The sequence below is a fragment of the Sus scrofa genome, chromosome 1 (genome assembly GCF_054392235.1).
Source record: "Sus scrofa isolate SSC_HxYL_T2T_F1_AM1 chromosome 1, Sscrofa_HxYL_maternal_Yorkshire_Landrace_v2.0, whole genome shotgun sequence".
Lineage (NCBI taxonomy): Eukaryota > Metazoa > Chordata > Mammalia > Artiodactyla > Suidae > Sus > Sus scrofa.
In genome coordinates, this window is record NC_139383.1 from 177779365 (window position 1) to 177795883 (window position 16519).

Genomic DNA, 16519 nt, shown 5'->3' on the forward strand with positions numbered 1-16519 from the left:
GTGCTGGGTGCCTCTGCCAAGAACTTTAAATCTCTCTGTGCCTCAGTGAAGTGACACCCTCCCTACTGTATTACTTGAGGTGTCAGTGAAATAAAGTGCGTTGAACTTAGCACATGGTCCAGTGACTTATGGGTTTTCCACAAATGTTGGTTTCTTTCAGATCCCGAATAAATAACGGGGTATAACCGTGGTTAGGAGAACAGGGTCCCAATAATGAACACATCTCAGGCAGCTCTGGTCTGATCTCTAGTGAGCAGGACCTGGGTCCCAGCCTCAGCTCTTAGCCTCTACTCCCTATGACTCCCAGCTGGTTTGTTCATCTGCAGTCCCTTCTGTACCCCAGCCTCAACACCATTCTTTCTGCAGAGGCAGAGAGAAATGGGAAAAAGGAAGGCAGGAATGGCCTCCCCACCAGCACCTTGAAGGATGCAGAGCCCCCCTAGCTCAGGGGATGCCTTCATACCTGCCTCCCCTGCTCATCTCACACTGGTGCTCCTCCTGACATGTATGGTTGTTGTGGGTTCTTCTCATGTTGATACAGACAACTTTGTGCTTTGCAGAGAAATAGAGCAGTAATCGGAGGGGAGTGGGGTCAAGGGAGATCTTTGTAAAAGGCTTTGTAAAAATGGGAGGTATGATTTTACACATTTACTGAAGGAAAATATCAAAAAGAAAAGTTGATGGGTGTTCCCATCGTGGCAGAGCAGAAATGAATCTGACTAGGAACCACGAGGTTGCAGGTTCGATCCCTGACCTTGCACAGTGGGTTAAGGATCCGGCATTGCCGTGAGCTGTGGTGTAGGTTGCAGACGCAGCTTGGATCCCAAGTTGCTGTGGCTCTGGCATAGACCAGTGGCTACAGCTCCGATTAGACCCCTAGCCTGGGAACCTCCATACGCTGTGGGTGTGGCACTAAAGAGCAAATAAACGAACAAAACAAAACAAAAAACAGTTGATGGAAGAGAGAAATCTTCCTCTGGGTCTGATTTTGCACTATTATCTGGCTTCCTTCATCCCCCTTAAATTTGAGGTTCCCTTTTCAACTTCCCTTTTTCATGTCAGTGACTCATTTATACTCAATAGAGGTGGTATGGTCCCGTGGGAAGGGCTTTGGAATTTGGGTTCAAATCTTGCTTCTGCCACTTATTGGCTGGGCAGTCTCTCTGGGCCACAATTTCCTCATTGTAAAATGGGAATAATAACATGACTCACCTCTCAAATTTGGTGTAAGGATTAAAGGAATAGCGTTTGGCCTGGAGGAGTGCTTACTAAGAGCTCGAAAATGATCGTTGCTGTTGCTATCATTGTTTTACCCCTTCCTGAGATGCACTGAGTCCCTTGCTAGGAGGAAACCATTGCTTTGGCATCAGCCGTGGTCCAGAGTATCAGATCCCGAGATGTGAGTGTGTACTTGTGTGCGCCGGGAGAGAGAACTAAAGACAAATCTAGATCTGGAGTTACACTCTCGCTCTACGTATTTATCCAACTGTTCCATTTTTCCCTTCTCACATCCACTCTTCTAAGATTTCACCCCTCAGCTGAAAGAAGTCACAAAAGAATAACTGGTGTTCCCAGGCTTTTAAAACACTTAAGCTTAAAACTCCAGACTCACCAGGGGCCCCTCTAGTTCTCTTTGAACCCTGGCTCATTCAGTGGGAAACAGGAGCAAGCAATGGGTGAGAGTCTATGAACCCCTGTTGGAGCAGCCATGGACCGTGGAGAACAGGGCTTCTCAAACTCCCAATACCCCCTGCAATCACCTGGGGAGCGTCTACCCCAGAGTTCTGATTAACTGATATGGGCCAGGGCGTAGGGACTGTAGAACCTCTCCAGATGATTCCACTGTACACCAGGGTTGAGACGCACTGGACAAGGGAGCTCACAAGCCTCCTAAAGGGGGTGATCTGCCCTCACCTGTGCTGCATTCAGACTAAGCCAAAGCCAGCCCTTCATGGGGTGGGGGGGAATGTCAGGAGACTGGCTCCTTCATTCATTTATTTAAACATTATCACCTCTAAGCACTTGCCCTTTGAGGCATTTAACCTTCTGTGATCACTTGCTTTTCTCTGTGAATTTCATGAGGGTAAAGACTCAGGCTTCCTTTCTTATTCCCAGTGCCTAAAGTGTTTAAGTGAGGGAATGGAGGTACTAGAAAAGGAGGTGGAGGAGTTCCCGTCGTGGCTCAGTGGTTAACAAATCCGACTAGGAACCATGAGGTTGTGGGTTCCATCTCTGCCCTTGCTCAGTGGGTTAAGGATCTGGCGTTGCCATGAGCTGTGGTGTAGGTCGAAGATGCGGCTCAGATCCCGCGTTGCTGTGGCTGTGGTGTAGGCCGGCGTCTACAGCTCTGATTAGACCCCTAGCCTGGGAACCTCCATATGCCGTGGGAGCGGCCTAAGAAATGGCAAAAAGACAAAAAAAAATAAAATAAAATAAAATAAAAAAGAAAAGAAAAGGAGGTGGAGGAGGGAGGGAGGGAAGGAGGGAACAAATGAACAGTAGGACTCCAACCTCAGAAGGGAGGCAGCGTAACAGGGAGCACAGCATCAGGAGAAGATAGGTTTCCACGCAGATCCCAGCTCTGCTCCTTAGTAGCTGTGCTGCTTTATGTAACTTACTCAATCTCTCTGAGCCCCACTTTCCTGATCAGGAAAATGAGGATAGTAAATCCCTGATAGTGCTGTTGCATGGGGTAAGTTATATAATCCAGCCCAGGTGCTTTGCCTGGAGCATAGTCAAAGCTCAGTAGCAATTAGCTCTTATTAGAATGGACATGGGAACTGGTATTTGCACCTTTGTGGGCTTTCCCACGCTCCCCTCATTCCCTAACTCCTCTGGATCCTGGGTTTCCTGGCCCCTTAAGGAGAAGGTTCCGGGGACAGCCTGGTAAGCAGAGAGCTCCTTCCTCTGCCCTCTGAGCGCCAGACAGTGAGGCAACCTCCCCCTCAACCCTGGATGGGGCACCTCAGGGGAGCATTTGCTCTGCTTTTTCACCCCCTTTGCCACTTTGTGTTGGTTAGGGGGCAGGTGAAGGCAGCTGCTGTGACTGAGTCGCATCTGCCATAGCCTGTCAGCCCCAGTCGACTCACCCTGAGGGCAAATAGGGCTCCAGCTGATGAAAAGTTTAGTTGCAGCCTCCAGAGGCAGCCACACAGCTGCTGTCCTGGCCTTCTGGTCTTCCCTCTCGTCCCCCCTGCTCTAGCCCTCAGCGGGATCAGGGCAGGCAGCCCAGACCGAGGTGCCCTCCTCCAAAGATCAAGTTACTGAGCACATTCTCTGGCTCCACCTTGAAGCACATCAAAGACTCCAGCAAAGCAGGCTGCCTGGGGATGCGGAGGCAGCTGTCTTCTTGATATGATTCCAGGGTCGCTGGAAAAATCCCCAGAGCACCATATAGTTTCCTGCTAGAAGGCTGAAAATGCCGTGAGATACCCAATCTGATGATTTAAAGCAGCGATTCTCAAAGTGTGGGTCTCCCCTCGACCCCAGCAGCAGCAGCAGCATCTGAGAGCTCGTCAGAAATGCAGATTTTCAGGTCCCATTCCAGACTCCTGAATCAGGATCTGGTGGAGGGTATATCTGGGTTTAATGCACCCTGCCGGTGAGTCTGACACATCAGTAACCCCACCGAAGGGAGGCTGTCACCTAGGAGGGCTAAAACTCAGCAATGTGAGAGCCCTGATATATTTCTCAGCTTGATGGGCTGTGATGAGAGGAACAGGGGGAGTCTGGCTGGTACAGTCAGACAGACGTGGGACAGTCACTTAGCTCTACCTTCTAGCTGCGTGGGCAAATTGCTTAGTCCCTTCCACTTTCCTTGGCACCATTGTAAAATTCAGATGGTACAGCCATTCTCAGGGGCTGAAGATGAAATAAGATATGCAGAGTATTTGCACATAGTAAGTGCTTAATGGGCACTAATATCCTGCCCTCACCCTACCCTCACCTTTGCTCATGGAAGAGTCTGGGCCAAGTGTCTTGGCAGAGGAGAGGGTCACATAGATGGGGATTTGTGAATCACAGTGGTGTGGACCAGGAGTGAAAGACCACAGAAGTAGATGGGCTGCTGAGACAGAGAAGGAGGAGCAGAGAGGAGAATAAGGCGCTCCCCTCAGGCTTCACCCCTCCTGTGCCTTCTGTTTTGCAGGGGGTGGCCCTGCAGGGCAGGGTCTACCTCCAGTGGCCCAGTCTCACTGCCATGCTTCCCAGATGCTGGGCGGGGCCGACTCTTGGCTTACCTTTCCCCTACTTCATTATAACCTCTTTCAAGTACGTGACTTAACAAAGCTAAAGTTTTCCTTTAGGGAGATGACTATTGGGAATATAGAAGTAGGGAGCTTTCCTATAGTTGATGCAGAGGCCACTCTGGAGACCCGACTCTCGCCCAGACATGGCTGGGGTCTCCCAAGGAGTCAAAAGGCAGGCAGCTGAGAGCATCCTAAGAAAGACCGATGTGCCCCCTGGAAAAGCAGATGCATGTCCCCCAGAGCAGCCCGCTTCCCTTTTCTTAAAGTTTTCCTACCACATCTTGAGCCTTTGATGGACAACAAATTAAGCTCTCAGTCTCACTAGGAAGGACCCCATGGCGTGGTTCTGGGATAACGATACCCCAATGTCCCTAGCTCTCCATTGCCAGGATTTCCAGGTTCAGTGTTTTAGCATTAACTTAAGGCATCGCTATTAGAACTCACATCTCCATTAAGCTATGTCCTGGGCCTGGGTAGTCAGTCTGTTTTTTTTATTTTGAGGGCTTTGTTTGTTTGTCTCTTTGTTTGCTTTTGCTTTTTTAGGGCCACACTCAGAGCATATGGAAGTTCCCAGGCTAGCAGTCGAACTAGAGCTACAGCTGCCAGCCTACGCCACAGCCACAGCAACACAGAATCTGAGCCAAGTTTGTGACCTATACCACAGGTCATGGCAATGCCAGATCCCCAACCCACTGAGCAAGGCCAGGGATCGGACCTACATCCTCATGGATCCTAGTCAGGTTCATTAACCGCTGAGCCACAAAGGGAACTCCCAGTCAGTCTGCATTCAGACCCTAGCTCTACCACTTGTCAGTTATTAGGTTCTGGATTAAATATTTAACCTCTTCAAACCTGGCTTTTTTTGTGAATAGAAATAGTGATTTGTGTGTGTGTGTGTACACTTATTAAAATTATAATCAAGGGTTAAAAATATGCAGCACTCTTTGGGTTTCTAATGAACTTATTTCTTTAAAGTTACAAAAAGAGAGGAGGGAGTAAGCACTGAAAAGATGGCTGAGACCAAGAACGGCCAGCAGGTCTCGCATGGGTGGACTTGCAGGCACGGTCTGAACCCCGCACTGTCTGGCTTGTGAAGGATTCCAAGGCCCACACCAGTCTCTGCAGACAGAGTGTGTGACTGAATGGAAACGTCTGCTCTAATCTGGGCAGGGGGCCTGGCAGCACATGCCACCCACATTTGCCATCTCTGCTCTAGATGCCTCCTCCCAGAAGGCAAAAAGACAGGCCATGGACTCAGGCAATTACCTGCAGTAGAATTACTGAAGCTTCTACCTGGGATCTTTAAAGGCCTGCACAGAGTCACTCAGCCTCTTAATTGAACGCCTCTCCCAGTATCATTTTGGAAGGGTAGAGCCATCCCCAGTCACCACGCACCTACCCTTGATCTTCATGATAAAAGTCCTTGCTGTCGACCTGCAGGAGAGGAGGGCTCTTTCTGTAGTGGCAGTAGACAGATGTCTGGTGATGCTGGCTTTGTCAGGGCGGGGTGTGGAGGTGAGGACTGGGGGTGGGGTGAGCATCCCTGGAGAACCCAAACTCCAGCCTCTTGGCTCTTTGGGAGATCACCTGTGGCTTTTGTGTGTTTCCCAGCTGGAGGTGGGTAAGACGCACAGGTATTTTACATTATTAATCAGCTAGATCTTTTTTCCTTCCTAATAATCTCATCTCCCTACACAGCTATGGCAGCTCTTTGACAAGGGCTGCAGTGTATCCATGCAGCATGGAACATGCGAGTCAGCAGGGCAGGCCCACAGTCCCTGGGGACAGCTGGCACTGGGCGTGGAGCCCCTCGGAACTTTGAGGGGCCATGAAAAGGTTTTGATTTTAGTTTCTTTTAAAATTGCAAGAAAAGGAGTTCCGTCGTGGCTCAGTGGTTAACGAATCTGACTAGGAACCATGAGGTTGCAGGTTTGATCTCTGGCCTTGCTCAGTGGGTTGGGGATCCAGCGTTGCCTTAGCTGTGGTGTAGGTTGCAGATGCGGCTCGGATCCGCATTGCTGTGGCTGTGGCATAGGCCGGGGCTACAGCTTCAATTAGACTCCTAGCCTGGGAACCTCCATATGCCAGGGGAGCGGCCCAAGAAATGGCAAAAAGACAAAAAATAAAATAAAATAATAAAATAAAATCGCAAGAAAAAATGAATATATAATATAATAAAGGATATAGAATAATGAATCCAGCCAAGATTACATTTGTCTTTATACTGATGCAATCATAAGATAGGATGTTTAATATCTTGTATGGTAGAAGGAGGTGTAAGTGCCTAGGGCCCTGCATCCGGGGGTGTGGAAGAGATTTGAATGGGGTCTGGAGACAAAGCTGCCATCCCACCTCAAACCCTGCTGACCCCATGACCTTGAGCAAGTCATTCACCTTGGGATGCAGTTTTTTTGTGATCCAGTGACTATAAGTGCAGGAGAGGACTGAGGGCCTCTCTTCTCCCCTTCCTCTTGGTCCCAGTTCTAAGGAGATGCCTGTGACCTGTGCGAACATGTAAACATGCACTGGGTGTGGAAAGGTCAGAATCTCCTTACCTAGAAGGAAAGTGGGCACCCAAGTGCTCCATGAACAGGCAGCTCCTGAGGACAGGTGAGTGTTTCCAGGAACCCCTCATATCCCCCAGGCAGTCAGCATCTGTCCTGTTTCTGACAAATAAATTAGGGAAAGGCTATATGAGTAAGCTGGGCCTTTCAGTGATTGCAGGGACTCCAGGGAAACAGAAACCTTCAGGGACCCGCATGACACTGGCCAGAGTGCCAGGCTGGCTTCCAGAATAACCCAGGGAGCAGCAGGGGATGGAGAGGGAGGTGGGGGGGCCTCCAGATCTGAGAGGCTTGGCCAACCTTCAGACCAGGGAGTCGTCCTGCTCTGTGGGGTACCTAAGCTGAGATGAAGAGCTGAAGCATCTAGAAGTCGATTTTTCAAGAGTAGGCTTTGGGCAAGTTAGGGAATAGGAAAATGGGGATGTTTGATCAGGGTCTGCTGTTCTGGAGTGTGATACAACCCATTCCTTTTTCCCAGGGAATCACCACAGAATCAATATGACTTACCCCAGTGCTGGGGGTTGTGTTTTGATGATCTCACTGACTGATTAATCGAAGTACTATGTTATGTTAGTTTCTGGTGTATAGCAAAGTGATATAGAAAATATATATATTCTTTTTCAGATTGTTTGCCATTTAGTTTATTATAAGATATTGAATATAGTTCCCTGTGCTATATAGTAGCACCTTGTGGATTATCTATTTTATACATAGTAGTTTGTGCCTGCAAAATCTCAAACTCCTAATTTATTCCTCCCCTATTTCTCACTTGGTAACCATACATTTGTTTTCTGTCTGTGAGTCTGTTTCTGTTTTGTAAATAAGTTCATTTGTATCACTTTTTAGACTCCACATATAAGTGATATCATGTGGTATTTGTCTTTCTCTGACTTACTTCACTTAGTATGAGAATCTCTAGGTCCATCCATGTTGCTGCAAATGGCATTATTTCATTCTTTTTATGACTAAGTATTCCATTGTATATATATGCCACATCTTCTTTACCCATTGCTCTGTCAATGGATATTTAGGTTGCATCTATGTCTCAACTATTGTAAATGGTGCTGCTACGAACATTGGAGTGCATTGCCTTTTCAAATTAACATTTTTCTCCAGATATATCCCCAGGAGTGGGATGGCTGGATCATATGGCAACACATTTCTAGTTTTTTGAGGAATCTCCATAGTGGCTGCACCAATTTACATTCCAGGAGGGGATTGTAAAGAGAGGAGAGTTTGTGTGCTACTGGGAATGATGGAGAGAATGAGCCCTGAGGATACTGGAGAGCTGGGTAGTCACCAGAGTGGAGTCACCAAGAGGAGAGAAAGGATGGCTCCAGTGCCCTGTTGGCTGGAGGGTTGGTTTTTGACAAGAGCAAGTCCACTTGCATTGCAGTAGGAGGGACGATGAGAGTGTGTATACAGATGGAAGTTCTTAGATCTGGTGGAGAGAGGATAAGAGAGGTAATGTCTGAGGAAGAGTTTCTAATCTCTCAAACAAGGTGAGAAGTATGGGAAAGTGACTTTACTAAAGAAATAATGTAGGATTTCATTTGGATAGAAAAAAAGTTTGGAAGACTCGCTCATTAAAATGAGATTTGGGGAGTTCCCATTGTGGCTCAGTGGTAATGAACCCAACTAATATCCGGCAGGACATGGGTTCAATCCCTGGCTCCACTCAGTGGGTTAAGGATCCAGCATTGCTGTGGCTATGGCATAGGCTACAGGTGCAGCCCTTAAAAAAAAGAGAGAGAGAGAGATTTGGGGTGATTTTTCTTTTTTCTTTATTTCTAATGTACAATTCCTAATTTTCTTCCAATGAGTCTAGATTAAATATCCAACAAAAGTAATTTTTCACTCTGAAAAAGGTATATATCCTGGTGCTGAGCCTAAAGCCTCAGCCAGCTGTTCCTGGGTGTGTATATTCCCTAGAGGTGATAGATGGGATGAAAGGGAGAGGCCGTGGGCCTGTTTTGGGAGAGATGGGATAGTTGGAATCAAGGTAATGCCCCAGGCACAGACAGCTTCAAACAATAATCATCATGCTTTGGATAAACACCAGGAGCAAATGCGTCGCCAGCCAGCAAAGCCTTAGGTGCCTGGGGACTTGCGGAGCTTGTGGAGATGGGGGGGTGGGGACTAATTCCCTCCTTGAAAGATACAACTCCTATTCCTGGAGTCTCTGGACGGGCACACACTTGTTGGAGAATAGTACGCTTTTGGAGTTCCATGGGGAGAGAGCCAACTGCCCGTGGAAGCATCATAAAGTCATAGAATCTCAGGGAGTTCCTGTGATGGCTCCACAGTAACAAACCTGACTAGTATCCATGAGGACGCAGATTTGATCCCTGGTCTCACTCAGTGGGTTAAGGATCTGGTGTTGCCATGAGCTGTGGTGTAGGTCACAGACGTGGCTCAGATTTGGCATTGCTGTGGCTGTGGCGTAGGCCAGAAGCTGCAGCTCCTTATCAACCCCTAGCCTGGGAACTTGCATAGGCTGCAGGTGCAACCCTAAAAAGCAGGAAAAAAAAAATCCTAGAATTTCAGAGCTGGAAGGCAACTCAGGGGTCTTGAGAGTCTCAAAGGGTAGTTCTTAAACCATCTTCCTCAGAACTAGCAGAACCCAGGACCCTGAGTTATTAGAAAGCCCCCGACCTGGGTGATACCGATGGCAGGAGAGTTTGGAACCCAGAACTCTGATCTAAGTCCCTGTCATATGATTGAAGAACAATCTGAGACAGTAGGTGATTGGCTGAGAAGCAGGGCTACCTACCCAGGCCTCCTCAAAGCGAGGTCTTTCCTCTACCCAGTACCAAGCCCTTTTCTCACGCCCTTCCTCCCAAATGAGTCTCCCCTGTCTCTCCTCTTTGCTCCTCCAAGTCCTGCTCAACCTTCAGGGTCCAGCTTAAGTCACCCTCTCATCACTAACATTCTACTAACATTCTAGAACAACTGACCTCTCCCTGCCTGAGCCTCTGCAGCCTGGACTGTCTGCCAGACATAATTCATCCCGGACGCCAGCTTTGGGTCTTTTGATCCTTTCTCCGCAATCAAGTCGGCCTACTCTCTGCCCAGTGAGGATGAGCATTGTTTTTCTTTTCCTCCATGGTCCCTTTGCCCTCCAGAGTGCTGGGCGCACGGTAAGGAAGGGGAAGGCCATGGGGACAGGGAACTGGACTGGTCTTCAGGAGGCCACTCCCATGATGTGACAGCCAATCACCGGCCCCCGCCTCAGTTTCCTCGTCAGTAAAATGGGGTGAGTGAATGAGGTCCGTGGTTTATCAACTTAAAAAAATTATATAGCACTAGAACCCTTCCGTGCAATTGGAGTCTGCACCCTAATGTATAAACCCAATGAAAGAGGGGTGCTGTGGCTGAAGCAGGGGTGGGATACTCAGCCCCCCCTTCACCACACTGGCCATGTGACTTAACACCCGTGAAAGGCCCCCCAGCTGACCTCTTGCACCTGCTAAAGCTCTACATGCCGAGTGTTGTTTCACAAATACTCACGATCAGCCAATTGGTTTAATTTCAGCCGGGCCTTTCCTGCCGCCACGTTGAAATATTCTGTTCCTTGGCCCTCTGCCCAGCAATATCTGGACATTCCATTCTATTCCATTCCTTGCACACAGAGTTGCCCAGCTGGACCCTGGAATGCTGCCCTGTCCCTCGTGGGGAGGGAGGCCTCCACGTCAGGGCACGGCTGATGAGTTTTCACCATATTTACCTTGAGACTTGGGACTCCCTGGGGAGGAAAAAGCTGCCTTGAGATCCCCCTCGTAAGCTATCCGATGAGTAGCTGCTTTTCTCTAAGCTCCTCGGATGAGAGCTGTCAGAGGAGATTTCCTAGCTGAAATCTACTCTCTCTGAAGCTGGGGCCCAGACACTCCCACACTCTCCCAGTGACTCTGCCATCCTTTCCTTCCCAGCCCAGCATTTCACTTACTAGCCATAGACCCTCAGGGGAACCCCCACTCCTTGAGCCTTGGCGCCTCATCTATGAAACTGAGATAACAACATCTACCTTGTAAAGTTGTTGTTTATCTGGTACACACAAATAACAGATACACGTTCAGATCCATCTGAAGCAACTGGTGTAAAACCACTGCCCTAAACCCCTGCATTTCCCTCTCTCCCAAACACCCTGGCCACCCCTTTCTGGGACCCTCAGAATGTCCATAGCATCAGCAACCTGAAGGTTGTGTCTGACCCAGCAAGAGCTGCAGACCCGGTTCCAAAAATGTGGGCAGGATCAGTGCTAAGAGGTTGGTGTCCTCCCCTTCCTGGGTTGTTACATATTTTGGTTACACTCCTGGCTGTGGTGATGCAAGATAATACATGTACAACACCCAGCACTTGAGTTCCTGGGCACCAGAAAAATAGTTGTTTTTATAATCCTCATACTTCACAGCACTGGGCCTCCTAAGTTTGTTTTCCTCAGTCAAAGCCAAGTCAAAATGTATCCTCTTTCATGCTTTCAAACCCCCCAACCTTGTTTCCTCTATGAAGAACTGAGGCTTAGAAGTGGGTGCCTTGTTTGTGTGTTGCTTTTTAAATAGTCTTAGGTCTCCATGTGGTTTTATGACTATTTCCTTTGTGGGCTGGTTTCTGATCAGATAAGGTGAAAGGAGGTGAAGCCATTTTGTAAAGAGTGAAATGGTACAGGAGGGGCGGTCCTTAGCCTTTGGTCTCCACTGGAATATGTCCAGGGCTGGAACCCACCCCACAGTGTATGTTCAACAGCCAAAGTTGTTGGCTCACTTCACAGAAACCTATCCTGAGGATTGAGCTCATCCATCTGACTCGCTGAGCTTTGCGGCCAAGCACACCCCTTGCAGTACTACATTGCATGCTTTTTGGTGCTTGTAGCTGGTTGAATGGTGGCCCCCTAAAGATGTTGATTGTATGTCTCCACCTGTTAGACTATAAACTGCACTGGGGCAAGAATATTTGTCTTGCTTATTCACTGAGGTGTTCCAAATGCCCAGAAGAATGTCAGGGACATGGTAGTTGCTTAGTGAATATTTTCTGACTGACTTAAGTTGGTTCAACAATTTTTACTGGCAAGAAGGGAGAAAGGCTTAGTGTAGAACACATTTTTTCCCTGTAAGGGGATATTGGAAGCTGCAAACATGTATCCACACCCATCCCAGGAGCCAGACTTAGTCACATGGTCATATCTGACTGCAAAGGAGGCTGGTAAATGTAGTCTTTATTGTGAGGGTTATGCAATCAACTGCATCTTGCAAATCTAGTACTAGTGGGAAAAGAAGAGAATGGTTTTGAGTCTCTACTCAAAATGATGGCCGACTAAAGATTTTACATTTCTTCTAATAAGCCCCTGGATGATTCCAATGCAGGGGAGACAGGAGCCACCGCCCCCCAACACACACCCCCCAAAAAAACCCCATCAATTTCACAAATTGTTTAAAGCAAAATTCAGAGAAAGATTGTTCTGTTCAGTAGAACTCTCAGGTTACAGATGAGAAAACTGAGACCTAGAAAGGGACTTGTCCAAGGATACTTAATAAGAGACAAACCTAGTGTGCCTAATTCCAAACAGAATCCTTCTTCCCATCTCACCATGCCACTTGCCCTAAAAGGTGGAACCAGTAACAACTGTGATACTTTAAGCCAAGGATCCTCAGTGGTAGGACTTCAGCATCAGCACTATTCAGAGACTTGCTAGAAATGCAGATTATCAGGAAATTATCATGTCCCATCCCAGACCTGGGTAAGGCAGATAAATTTGTTTTAACAGTCTTCTGAATGATTCTGATGCATGAAATTTGCTTGTGATAAAGAAATGAATCTCTAATTGAGCAATTTTCAGAACACAGGCAGTTTTGGAGATTTTTTTCTTAGAGACTCCTTAAATAGCTTGTCCTAATCTGAGGCATCATTTAGGGGCCTGGCGAATGAAGGGCCATTAAGAGAAACAAAACCAAGACTTCAAGAAGGTGTCTTCTAATGGGTGGAGTGGTTTCTAAGGACCAGGGAGGCCTATGGTTCAGGCCCAGAGCTCTGGAGGTGGTTCAGGCAAGGAGCATTCTGGTCAGGAACAAGCCAGCATCTAGTTCCATCTCCTCGGCAACCCAGATCCATACCCTATGACTCCTGTGCTTTCCGGAGTATCCAAAGATGTCAGTTTCTTTTTCTCCCAGTTTTTACAAGCCAACTCCTTTCTCTCCAGATTTTTTTTTTTTTGTCTTTCTGTCTTTTTGCCATTTTTTGGGCCACTCCTGCGGCATATAGAGGTTCCCAGGCTAGGGGTCCAATCGGAGCTGTAGCCGCCAGCCTATGCCAGAGCCACAGCAACACAGGATCCAAGCCACGTCTGCAACCTGCACCACAGCTCACAGCAACACTGGATCATTAAACCACTTAGCAAGGTCAGGGATCGAACCCGCAACCTCATGGTTCCTAGTCGGATTCGTTAACCACTGCGCCATGACGGGAACTCCTCTCCAGGTTTTTGCAGTTCCTTCTTGTCTTCTGTTTCTTTTCCCCACTGCCTTTTAAAAAAATGTATCTTTATACTTGGAGAGAAACCTCTATTCTGTCCTTTTCAACAAATATTAGCAAATTAGAAGGAGAAGGTGACTTAAGTCTGGGGCTCCTCGGGGCTTCCAGTCATTGGGTTGGGATCTACCTGACCCATCCAACTGCAGAAAGTCCTTGGCTGACTCTAATCCTAATAACCCTACTCTGGGCTCCAGGACACTCCTGCCATGACTGGTCACCTAACCCCATTAGTCCTTAGCTTCCCCAATCATTAAATGAAGAAGCTTATTTTGTGTTTTGTAGCACTGATGATGGACACACCAGATATATGGATAGAAGGCCTCAAAGGGGTGACACTGGTGACAGCACATCTAGAGTGCTGATTAGTTACCCAGGAAGGATGCCATAGCCTAATGGACCCAACCCACAAATATGAGTGAGGAGCCACCAATTTAAAGAAAACAGAATTATCGGGAGAGTTTGGTCAGCATTTAATTTAGCCCTGCCCTAATGATTTTAGGAAATCAGGTTAAAAAAGAAAAAAAAAAAAAAAAAGACAAGACCTGGCCAACAAGCTCAAGGGTCATATGGTTGACCCATGATAGGTCATAGATAGTTATGGCCTATTAGTCCATCCATCCATCCATCCACCCACTTATTGTATGGCTCATCTTCTTCCAAAAATTTATATCAAAACTGAAAGCTATTACTTCGTTACCACAAGACATTTTATTATGCTGAGAGAGCAGGGAGGGAAGAGGGGGATAAAAAGAGGAGGAAATAGAAGCTAGAGTGACTGACAGGGAGCTAAGAGGGGAAAAAGAAAGAAAATACCATCCCTCTCCAGCAAAGATCCATTTACTAAGCAAACAACCCTTTCCCTTTTTCACTGGCTCTGTTCTAAAAAGGCCTCTGCTGAGCAGTATCGATTGGGGAACTAGGCCCTGGCCCCCCTGCCAGGCAAATCCATAAGGCAGCACCAGTACTCACAGGAACTGGTTTTTCAGGCCCTGCTAGAGCAGGAACCCAGCAGGATCTTGGCAGAAGCCAGTCTGGGCCTAAGTGTGCCTGAGGAGAGGGAGACCAAAGTAAGATCAAAGGAACAAGGGTGGAGTTGACCTTCATTTCCTTGGATGCTGTGGCCCAGGACTAGGCCCCCTTCCCTTATGAGCTGGCCCGGGGGCCTTGTGCCCGGCTCACGGAAAGGGCTGTCAGTCAGCCGGCCAGTCACCTGACCAACAGGTCTGTCTTCACTGAGTATTCCTCTGGGTGCCCTGGGAACACAACCCAGCTGAGGTGCTTGACCACCGCCTTGAGGACTTTGTTAGAGAGAAAATGTTGTGACATATTCTAAAAAGTAAGCCACTCTTGAGAGCTGACCAGTGACTTCAAATATTAAAGGAAGAAAGGAGGAACAGGGTATGACTGTTTTTCTTGACAGATATCATTAGCAGAGCTAACTCAATGGCAGGAAGCAAAATTCAAGGGTCCTGAAATTAAAAATTTGGAAAGCAGGAGTTCCCGTCACGGCTCAGTGGAAAGGAATCTGACTAGTATCCATGGGGATGCAGGTTCAATCCCTGGCCTCACTCAGTGGGTTAAGGATCTGGTGTTGCCATGAGCTGTGGTGTAGGTCACAGATGTGGCTCAGATCCTGCATTGCTGTGTTTGTGGTGTAGGCCAGCAGCTACAGTTACGAGTTGACCCCCAGCCTGGGAATCTCCATGTGTGGTGGGTGCAGCCCTAAAAAGACAAAAAAAAAAAAAAAATTGTAAAGCAAAGTCTTCTTCATGAATAGCATAAGGAAACCAGCAGGGCAAGGGCATTCCCAAAAGTGGCCTCTGAGGAAGGCAGACTTGGTATGCTTAAGGGCCACTCAGAGCAGGGCATGCAAGGGCAGAGCTGGACAATAAAGCATGTTTGGGGCACAGGATCATGGCCCACTCTGGAGCCAAGGCTGCCCCATATTTTGGGGCCTGGGAAAAGGATGGTGGCTGTGGGCATGGACTACTATTAACTCACATGGGTACAGTGCTGAATAGGGAGGTACCGTTCTTCTTCCCTTTTTACAGATAAGGAAACCAAGGTACAGAGAGATTAACTAGCCCAAGGTCACCCAGCAAATGAATGGTAGAGCTGCCATCTGAATCCAGCATCCTTGGTCCCAGACCCAGAGTTCTTAGCCACTCTGTGATCCTGGCTCCATCAGAATGAGTAAGACAGGGAGCCGGGGTATGAGGAAGACGATGCTTCCAGGTTGGGACCTGTGGGCTTGAGGCAGAAGGATCCACCTGGCAACTGGTGATGCTTCCTGGGGTTTCAGAGAGCTACGGCTATTGTGGGGAACAGGGGTACTGAGGAGGGTTTCTGGGCTGTCTGCCCACCCTCTCTTTATTCTGGGGGAGGCAGGAGTGACTCTTGGTTTGCTTCTAATCAGGTCTCCAGGACAAGGTTTTATATATATATAAAACAAGATAGGGGCTAGAGATAGAAGATAGATATGGAGGGAGGGTGGCAATATATACATACAGTCAGCGGTATATCTTCCCTTCTCTCTCGGCTAAATACAAAGGCAGAAGTCTTTATGCTGATTCGATCAATGACCAGTCAGGCCATTCTTTTCATCCACACAAAAAAATCAATTAGTCAGTCTGAACCAACAAAGAGGAGCAACAGGACAGCCCAAGTGATGAAACTCACTTCTGGGAAAGCCTCTGCTGTGTAGTTATTCATTTAACCTTCAAACCAACCCTGTGACGTAGATACTACTGTTATATCCACTTTAATAGGCTGACACATTTTCTAAGCACAAAGGCTTTTTAGGTAAGAGAGGCCTTGGCCAAGGCGCAGAACACCAGGGTTTTACACCAGCCCTTTCTGCTGACGAGCCTGTGATGCCAAGTCTCAGTCTTTTCCCCTGTAAAATCGGAGCAGGGGCTGAAGCACAGCATTGCTAAAGCTCCTTTCTGCTAAACCTCTTTGATTCCGGTACCCGCTGGACCTTGTTTTTCCATTGGCTTCCTGGGCCCAGGCTGGCTGCAACACTTCTCCCCACAGCTGCTCCTCACCCAGCAGGCACAGCTTGTGGCTTCTACCTGAGATGTGCCCTCTCACCCAACCCCAGAGCCTTCAGTGAGCATCTGTCATTGCTTTTCACTTCTTGGTGTGACACTGAAGAGGCATTGGCACCCTGCGGTGCCTTCC

The 16519-nt window shown here is 47.9% G+C and overlaps 1 long non-coding RNA gene across 1 annotated transcript in view; it reads left to right on the plus strand.

Moving 5' to 3' along the window:
• LOC102161781 (uncharacterized) overlaps positions 1 to 13870 on the plus strand; it is a 36160-nt gene extending 22290 nt beyond the window's left edge. Inside the window, exon 3 of the long non-coding RNA XR_014817584.1 lies at positions 9759 to 13870. This is a non-coding gene — a long non-coding RNA (uncharacterized LOC102161781). The remainder of the gene's footprint in view (positions 1 to 9758) is intronic.
• The last annotated feature ends 2649 nt before the right edge of the window (positions 13871 to 16519 follow it).